Genomic DNA, 9,904 nt, shown 5'->3' with positions numbered 1-9,904 from the left:
GCTTTTGAGGTCTTACCCAAAAACACTTTGCCCAGACCAATGTCCCGAAGTGTTTCCCTAATGTTTTCTTCTAGTTGTGTCATAGTTTCAGGCCTTACATTTAAAGCTTTCATTAATTTTTATTTGATTCTATTTTGAATTTATTTGATTTATGGTGAGGGATAGGGATCTAGCTTCATTCTTTTGCATATGGATATCCAGTTTTCCCAACACCGTTTATTGATGAGACTGTCCTTTCCCCAATCAATGTATGTTCATGGCACCTTTGTCAAAAATGAGTTGGGTAAATGGGTAGATTTATTTCTGAGTTCTCTGTTCCATTGGTCTAGGTGTATGTTTTTATACCGGTACCATGCTATTTCGGGAACTACAGCTTTGTAAGAAATTTTGAAGATTGGTAGTGTGATACCTCTGGCTTTGTTCTTTTTGCTCAGGATTGTTTTGGCTATTCAAGCTCTTTTGCAATTCTATACAAATTTCAGGATTGTTTTTTCTATTTCTGTGAAGAATGTCATTGGTATTTTGATAGGGATTGCGTTGAATCTGTAGATCACATTGGGTAATATGGACATTTTAACAATATTAATTCTTCCAATCCATGAATGAGCATGGGATATTTTTCCATTTTGTGTGTGTGTGTGTCCTTTTCAATTTCTTTCATTAGTGTTTTGTAGTTTTCATTGTGGAGCTTTTTCACATCTTTGGTTAAATTTATTACTAAGTATTTTTTTGTAGCTATTGTAAATGGGATTGCTTTCTTGATTTTTTTTCCCAATTGTTCACTGTTGGTATATAGGAATGCTACTGATTTTTGTATGTTGATTTTGTATCCTGCAACGTTACTTAATTTGTTTATCAGTTCTAATAGTTTTTTTCTGGTAGAGTCTTTAGGTTATTCTAAATATAGGATCAGTCTTAACATTTCTGATTGTGAACTCCCCTGGTCTTTTTGGTGCCCTCAAGAGTCATAACCAAGTACAGTGTGCAAATGCACAAACTCTACCTACTGCACTCAAATGTTACATCATTCAGGGATGTACAGTGTCCACTGTGACATGGCCTGAGTTCTCCACCATGGTTCTGGTCCTATAACTCCAGAAGGCAATTAGGGTAGAGCCATTATCAGGACAATCCAGCCTCCAAAATGAAGCCATCTCCCTCATTTCATCATCAAAATCAATGCCATGATGCTGAAGAAACTTTAGAGATCATAATCAACCTTCTTGGAAACTTGAAAGCCACAAATTTATTGGCTCAGGTGCCAGAGAAAATCAGTATTAACAAACATGTCACTAAAAACAGGTTATTTCTAGCCAGCTGCCATAAGTTGGCAGACTGGCACTGTGCCTGCAGGCTACCCCTGCAAACAGTATCCCTTCACCTGCTGGTAGAAAATTCAACACTTAAAATTACCAAAACAAATGTGCTATAGCTTGCCTTTTTAAGCAAATTTTTACAGGTTTAATTTATTCTGTTAAAACATTGCCACCTTAGAATACCTTGGGACTCTGAAGAAAGTTGGCAGTCATTTTCTAAGGAATCTGTGAATTACGGCCCTGGAATTTCCCCCTATATTCTCCTTTGGTTTATTTCACACCCACTGAAGATGACCTTGCACTTTACCTATTTATTTGCATAAGACTATGAGAACATTTCTCAGATATCTGAATACACATGGAGCTGAAGGGGAGGCAAGAATTTCCTCTTCAGAGCAACAGATGGTATCCTCTCTTGCCATGAGATGTATTACACCCCGATTTCTTCTTGAAACTAGAGTAGTAATTAACATGGGTCTAACTGTCTAATGACAAAAGTTAGATTTGTCACTATTATCACATAATTTGTTTAGAGATCAACATGGTTCTATTATAGATCGTAAGTAGAAAGTCAAGTATAATAAAAGTTCTGTGGCTTACTCAGTATTACATAAGAAAAAATAATTATGCTCTCCTCTACACATTTTTGCTTTATCTTCAATATCTTTCTGTTTGTTTTTTCACCTTTCTCACAAGGACTATTGATTCAATTAAACCCGAACATTGGAAAACAACATCATAATGATTGTTAATGCAGAAGCTGCAATATCCCAACAAAAAAGACATTTTGGTTTTTCAGTATTTTCTTATTGTAATGGTGAAGGTGGTGATTTAAATATTTTTAGTATCCTGGAGAGAAAGAAGAGATAAAAGAAAAAACATTGTTGAGTTTTAAAAAAAACAAAATTAATATTATTAATGTAATTACAGTAAAGACCATATTTTGAGAGGGAAGTTTCTCAGTAATTTTAAAAATAAGTATACATCTTTTGTCTAGAGTAGTTAACTACTTTAGATTTCACTTTTTAAAAAGTTTTAATTTTATCTTTCCAAAAGAAATAGCTTATAACCAGGTAAAGAATTAAAATACCAAATTGTGAAGCAAAAATTTCAACTGCCTATCTGGACAAATAACGTGAGTTTTGTTCCATTTTTAATTGCTCCCAGGAGTGTAGCTTCTTTACAATCTCATCAGCTCCCAATCACCTATGAAACTTCCTTGGATGTATTAGAGAAACATTTTAAAGAGAGAGATACCAAAAGCAAGGAGCTCAAAGGCATCAGTGCTGCTGCCCCACCCCTAAGACCTTTCCTAGATGCAGTACACAGCCTCAGGAGGAGGGCTCCAGAGAGAATCTGCAACTCCCTGCAGCAGGTCAATGTCAGAGCAGATGGACCGGTGTGTGTGTGTGTGTGTGTGTGTGTGTGTGTGTGTGCCCGCGTGCGCGCTTAAGTAAAGATGAAAAGGTACACTTTAATTACTCTACTGCAGTAAGTATAAGAAAGCTTCAAAGAAATATTGAAGCATGCTGGCAGACAGCCAAAACTATACAACAGTTAGCTGGGTGAGTGGAGGCTTGCTGCCTTATTCTTAATAATGGTTTAAAGAACTCGCTCTCCTCCCCATCACTGAAATCTCTACCCATTTGCACATCATTTCTCTTTCCATACATAGAACACCAGGCAACCATCACCCATGCCCAGGCCCTGCCCTGATGGAGGGGAAGTAAGGAAATGCAACTTCTACTGAGTGGTTCCTTTTTAATTGGTCACGGTCACGCTATTCAAATAGGAAGAAATCTGCAACCCATTAGACATTCTTCTCCTGCATTAATAGTCAGAAAAATTAATTATATTTTGTGGCCATTCCTATTATTGTTTTTTTCCGGTTGGGAAATGTTCTCCAAGGGCTGTGCCTGGATAGCAGCATATACAGTCAATTAGATTGTGAAAAAAGAAAATAACTCTAAAAGAGTGGGCAGATTTGCAGTCCTCTCCTGCAAATAGGATAGGAGAGGTAGAAGCAAGAGAAGAAGAAAGAAAGGGGGAGAAAGGGAAGTGGCAAAAGAAAGACGGGTAAGGCATTTGGCATATGTGATAACATGAAGTGACTTATCATGGACTAGCCAGTTTGATAAAATTAATCCCAGATAACCAACAACATGCTTTTGAAACATTTCAAATTGATCAAGATACATTACCCCTTACAATCTCCATTGTCCTACTGTGGAATTACATTCCTCTTGGAAAGAAAAGTTGACTCAAATTTCCTGTCCAAAATCACATGGGTGCTCTTGAACCATCTGAGAATTTAAATCTTCCAACAGGCAGATCACAGAAATAACCACACACTGACCTGGTTTTCTTCACAGTACTTCGGTCAGAATCAAGTAACCATATTAGTTTCAGGGGATCATTTAAAATAATGTCCTTCTGCCTTTGGCAGTTTAACTAATTCATCTCCAAAAACTATGATATTTTATGAGTTGGCATTTTCCAAACTTGCATAAATTGTAGAATTTTAGGGCTGGAGGCAGCCTTACACAGCATCTAATTAAATTTCCTCCATTTACAGATGAGGAAAGTAGGCCTGAGGAGATTAAATGACTTAATCCAAGGTAACAGCTAACGAGTGACAGAGTGGGAATTGGGCCAAAAATCAATATTCTCTTTATAAAAACCTGATAACATAAAATCAAGTGAAATGTATTTGTTTCCACAGCTATCTCTACATTCTATTTTCCAAACATAATGGAACTATCACTATAACATGCTTTGAATAGCTAAAATTCAACAATATGTTTTTTATATTTGTTTTCTATATTAATGTGTTTATACATGTACTTTTTCACATACTTTTAGAATAGTAAATGGTATATTTATACATGTGACTCTTTAGTCTCAGTCTTAGAATAAGATAGAAGAATACTTTAAAGGCAAGATTTTTTTCTTACGACATATCGTAGAACATTAAGAAGTTTTATAATCTGGAATTCATTCTTTGTCTCTTAAAATTGTGTTTTAACACTATCACAACACACACAATAGCCAACCTTCCATTTAAAATATGGGGTAGGTTTTCTATAAAGTGTCAGGTAATCCTAAGAGCAGTATTATCATATTATGATTATTTGAATTTACTACAGTGACAGTAATTAATAACAGAGAAGCAACTAAAAAAATTCTTTTATATATGTAACATTTTAAGTTTCTTAGCAACCTGAGATTCCAAGTAATAGCACTGGCACATGGATTCTGGTCTTTTGTCTCTTAGTAGTATTTTAAAAATAATTTTATTTATAGAAATGTGAAGATGGTCAATTTATGGGAAAACCATTATTTTTTAATGTAATTTACAAACACATACAGTAAGCCTCTGCTTCCTCTGGTGATAAGGCTATCCTTTCTTTTGATAATACTACCTTGATTTTGCCTCTCAGTTCATGTGGTTCTGGGCATCTAAACTCCCTTCTCTCAAGCACTACTGCCATACTCACTCTTATCTCTCACCAACCATGTGGCATAATGAGCCATCGTGGTCAATAGATTCTATCCCCTGTGGTGACAGACACTGAATAAAGTCACTCCAAAAAGTCTTAATTCTAGAACTTTCACTGGACATAGCATGAAAGAGGTTTTCTTTTTCTTCTAGGAATTACTAAACTTAGAGGAAACAAGAGTTAAAAGCAGCCATTTTCCAGTTAATAAGGAGAAACTGCCTGAGAAAATGAAACCACACAAAAGAAAGTGAAATGGCAAGAAGACTGCTGATGCTTTTATCCACATCTTTGGATCCAGTCCTGTCTGAATTCAGAATAGCCCTTGGCAATTCAGTGACATGTGCCAACAAGTTCCCCCCACCACCTGCCCACCCTACCTTTACTTGTTTTTGCTTCAACCAACATACCTTGAGTTTTATTCCCTTGAAGCTAAAAGACTTTTAACTAATATCAAACAGGAGAGGCTTAAACTAGAGAGGGGCAGGAATACATGACTTTGTCCCTTGAGCTAATTTTGCTCATTTAACTAGAGGCAGCAAAAATTAAATTTTTAAATAATGTGGACTTCAAATTCCAAACTCAAAGATTTCTCAGTCTAAATACTGCCAGAGTAATCTAGAGATTCAATGCAATCCCTATTAAAATACCAACATCATGTTTTTGCAGATCTAGAAAAAATAATTTTATGCTTTGTAAGGAACCAGAGAGGAGCCTGTATAGCCAAAGGAATCTTAAGCAAAAAGAACAAATTGGGAGGCATCCATTTACCACACTTCAGGCTATACTACAAGGCTATAGTAACTAAAACAGCATGGTACTGGCACAAGAACAGAGACACAGACCAATGGAACAGAACTGAAAACCCAGATATAAAACCATCCTCATATAGCCATCTAATCTTTGACAAAACATACAAAAACATACACTAGGGAAAAGAATCCCTATTCAATACATGGTGCTGGGAAAATTGGATAGCCACATGTAGAAGACTGAAACAAGATCCATACCTCTCACCTCTCACAAAAATCAACTCACAGTGGATAACAGACCTAAACCTAAGGCATGGAACTTTAAGAATTCTAGAAGAAAACATTGGAAAAACTCTTATGGATATTGGCCTAGGCAAAGAATTTATGAAGAAGACCCCAAAGGCAATCACAGCAACAACAAAAGTAAATAAATGGGACCTGATCAAGTTAAAAAGTTTCTGCACAGCCAAGGAAACTATCATGAGAGCAAACAGAGAACCTACAGAATGGGAGAAAATATTTGCATGCTACACATCTGATAAAGGGCTGATAACTAGAATCTATACAGAACTCAGGAAAATCAGCCAGGAAAAAATCAAACAACCCCACTAAAAAGTGGGCAAAAGCCATGAATGAAACTTTTCAAAAGAAGACAGACTAATGGCCAACAAACATATGAAAAAATGCTCAACATCTCTAATCATCAGGGAAATACAAATCAAAACCGTAATGAGATATCACTTATCTCCAGGGAGAATGGTTTTTATCAAAAAGTCCCAAAACAATAAATGTTTGCGTAGATGCGGAGAGATAGCAAAGCTCATACACTGCTGGTGGGACTGCAAACTAGTACACCCTCTGTGGAAAGCTATATGGAGATACCTTAAAGAGATACAAGTAGATCTACCACTTGATACACCAATCCCATTACTGGGCATCTACCCAAAAGAACAAAAGACATTCTATAAAAAAGACATCTGCTCTCAAATGTTTATAGTGGCATAATTCACAATTGCAAAGATGTGGAAACAACCCAAGTGCCCATCAATATATGAGCGGATTAATAAAATGTGGTATATGTAGACCATGGAGTTCTACTCAGCCACAAAACACAGCGGTGATCTAGCACCTCTTGTATTCTCCTGGATAGAGCAGGAGCCCATTCTACTAAGTGAAGTATCACAAGAATGGAAAAACAAGCGCCACATGTATTCAGCATCAAATTGGTATTAACTTGTCAACACTTATGTACACAAAAAGTAGTAATATACATCAGGTGTTGGACAGGTGGGAGGGGCAGAGGAGGGGATGGGTATCTTCACACCTAATGGGTGCAGTGTGCACCGTCTGGGGGATGGACATGCTTGAAGCTCTGACTTGGGCAAGGCAAAGGCAATATATGTAACCTAAACACTTATACCCCCGTGATATGCTGAAATTAGAAAAAAAACACACTGCCATTTCTCACAGTGTAAGAAGGGCCCACTTTCTAAGGGCCCACTTTCTGGAATAGTGTTCTGGCTCTTGAGAATTCCAGAAAATCTTTTGAAAATATACATGCAACAAAAACTGAGCAATATGTTCACTTCCTCTTCTTCCCTATTAACAGATTGTCTAGTCCAAACAAAAGCGAGCGAGAATACGCCTCTTCAAATGGAGTCTATTGAGTTGGCTGCAAAGGCCACAAGAGTTAACTGTTTTACTCAACTAGTAGGATTTGGGAGCTCTGTTAGAATGACGATGTCAGGAAATGTGAATATTTTGGACACAAAATTTTAGTTTTTTTATAAAATTATGTTTGAAGACACTTGTCCTCAGAGCCAGGAGTCATATCAAAAAATAGACTCATCTGAGGCCACCACACTAGAGAGGCTACAGGGGCACGTTGTGGTGGGCAGTCCCACTGATCCTAGCCTTCCTCATCCCAATCAAGGTGTTGGACATGAGAGGGCTGAAGCTATCTTGGGCCTTCCAGAGCAGTCCATCTGACAACTGAATATCACCAAGTGATCTTTGTCAATGTCACGTGAAACAGAAGAATTGCTTGACTGGGTTCTGCCTGCATTCATGATGCACAAAATTGTGAAATATAATAAAATAGTTGTTTTAAGCCAAAAAAAAAAAATTATGTTTGAAGAAAGAACAGAAGTCACACACATCTAAGTTCATAATTTTAGCAAGCTCACTTATAATGATATTTTAATGCATACTATAAAAAGTTATTTTAATTCTAGTAATGCATTGTGCTATATTTCCTTGAGATCTTCTCAGATACCCTGACACTGGAAATTTTTCAGCATTCAAGACATTGTTGTTTTTCATACTCCTTCCTCAGCAGCACTTGGAGAAAGACATTTAATGTAGTCACTGTTCTGGGATATCATAACATAATGTGACTTAATATTATTATTTTTTAGAAGCTTGATTAACAAAATTAGTGTACCAGATATAAACTTAATAGATGTTTAATATCACAGATATGAATCCTATAGTCTGCTACATATTTTAACATTTTGAATGTTTCTAAGAATATGAGTTTAGGATCATTGTATGGTTAATTCTATAAGAACCCATAAAATGTAAAAATGATCTCAGAGAGAAGCTTTCACCTAGATTTAAATAATGTAGGTAACAAGTATTGCTTATGAACAGGTACTAATTAGTTATATTAAAATGTAACAATATATTTGTATAGCTCTTTCTGATTTATATATATTATCCTGGCGATTCTTCTAGTATAAACTTCTCTTTCAAGCCAGTGATTCCTTCAGTTTCCTTAAGTACACTGGGAGAGTTCATGTATTCTGGCTCCACATTTTTGCACAGGTAGAAACAGCTTGAATCTCTTATTTCCCTTTCCTAAACGTAATGGGGAAAAAACATTTTGGAGATATTGATCAATTTTTTCTACTAATAGTCTAGCGTAACCTACCTTCATTCCCACTCCTACTCAAGAATTTAGGCCCTTAAGTGTTTGTGCTTCACCATATTTCCCGGCTCTCATCTATTTTTAAGGCCCTTAGAAAAATACTACAGACTCCAGGAAGAAACATCATAAATTATAGCAGGGGATTTGAGGAGAATGAGATTCTAGTCTGATGAGTTTAGAGGGGAATTGTGAGAGAAGATATTTTGGTGAGTCCTAGAGAAAATCCCAACACCCTTTTCCTTAGAAAGGCCCCCGAAGAGGTGAAGAGGTGGCAAAACCCCAGAGAGGGAATAGCCTAAGAAACCAAAAGAGATGAGATCTCATTAGCTTCCTCTAGATTTCTGTGACCTGGCATGGAGGGAAACAGCAGAATAAACCCCTGACACTAAAGAAAACACAGGCTCAGAAGAAAGAGCAGGAGAGCCACTGAGAGGTCATGGACAAGAAAAGGATTTTCTCAGCAGTGTTTGCCCTAAACTAACGACCAAGGGCCAAATTCCACTTACAGTCATAGCACTATTTAAGATCTTCAGAATCTTGTACGACTCCATGGAAAATCAAGAGTACACAAACCCCAAGTTAGCTGAGAATAAGTATCTGCTATAGTGTTAATAGTGGTACTCAAAGTGATTAAACTGATTTGTAGAATATAAAGAAAATTATGTATCTCACACCTCTGAGTTGTTGATTGCAATTCATACTCAATAGAAAAACACAGCCTCCCAGGAATCAAGGGACAATATGATTGTACTTAATATGAAGAATTTCAATAAAATATTTTTAAGGCAACATAAAAATGACTTCTTCTAACTTTTAAATTCTCCCATTCTTTCTTGTCCCTCTCCACTACATGTGCATATTTTTATGCATGAACTTAATTCACTCAACAAGTATTCAATGAGGTGCTATATTCTACACTGTAAGAAATACCAAGAAATATACAGCAAACAATCTCCTTCATCAAGTGATTTATAATGTAATTGAGGACAGGGAGACCAATTACATGATGAATGTATTATTAATGTATTGGTATGTACCAAACAAGTAGTAGGAATGATAAAATTTTACAAGTTTAGACAAATGAAGATCGGTGTGCTGGAATTGTTAAGGAAAGCTGCTCGGAAAAGTGAAGACCCATTGGTGGTTGTGAAATCATTTCAGGGAGTTATGACCAGGATTTAGAGGCTAGGACAGCATAGAATAGGATAGGAGTAGTAGAGACATTGCATGTATGTATAATTTAACGAAGCTTTTGTTTCAGATGTCTGTGTGCATGTGTTTTGTATTCACTGGGTCTTGACATAAAATGTATTTCTTATTGTGGGTCATGACCAAAATGTTTAAAGCCACTATCATATGGGAGCTAGAGATCAAAGAGTTCCTTAAAAGGAGGATAAGACTGCAATAAGC

Source organism: Propithecus coquereli, unplaced genomic scaffold (assembly GCF_000956105.1).
Source record: "Propithecus coquereli isolate 6110/MARCELLA unplaced genomic scaffold, Pcoq_1.0 Scaffold141, whole genome shotgun sequence".
In the NCBI taxonomy this organism is placed as follows: domain Eukaryota; kingdom Metazoa; phylum Chordata; class Mammalia; order Primates; family Indriidae; genus Propithecus; species Propithecus coquereli.
Note: the sequence above shows the minus strand (reverse complement) of the source record.